The sequence below is a fragment of the Arachis ipaensis genome, chromosome B07 (assembly GCF_000816755.2).
Source record: "Arachis ipaensis cultivar K30076 chromosome B07, Araip1.1, whole genome shotgun sequence".
Taxonomy (NCBI): domain Eukaryota; kingdom Viridiplantae; phylum Streptophyta; class Magnoliopsida; order Fabales; family Fabaceae; genus Arachis; species Arachis ipaensis.
This window is the reverse complement of record NC_029791.2, coordinates 23,332,649-23,333,114: the sequence shown is the minus strand read 5'-3', so window position 1 is coordinate 23,333,114 and position 466 is coordinate 23,332,649.

Sequence of the window (466 nt, the reverse complement as noted above, 5' to 3'; positions counted from 1 at the left end):
ACACATTTTTTTCGGCCAGGTAGATGTAATTTGATCAACCAAAACACGATGAGTTGATTCATTTTTTTATGGTGGAAATATTCAATTTTATGGTAGAATATACTGCTGAATCTAATTTACGAAAGCAAATACATCTTAATTCTTAAACCAAGACACCAACAAAAATACGTCTTAAACCAATTTAATTTGAAAATTAATTTATTCACGGTTTTATTGTGCTAGCATTTACATGGAATAAAATAAGAGTTGAGTTTACACTTTTTTTTATTTTGATATGGAGCCCAGCATCGTGTATACCAACAATATTGGAGTCTGGCATGTTTCACTAGGGTGTGGTGGCTGCGATGAAATAATCGGATGGTCCGATTTTCAGGAAAGTAATCAGATAGTCCGATTACGGACTTCAGGGTTACACAAATCGGACCGTCCGATTTGCGTACCAACGGCCACATGTCATGCATGCAGC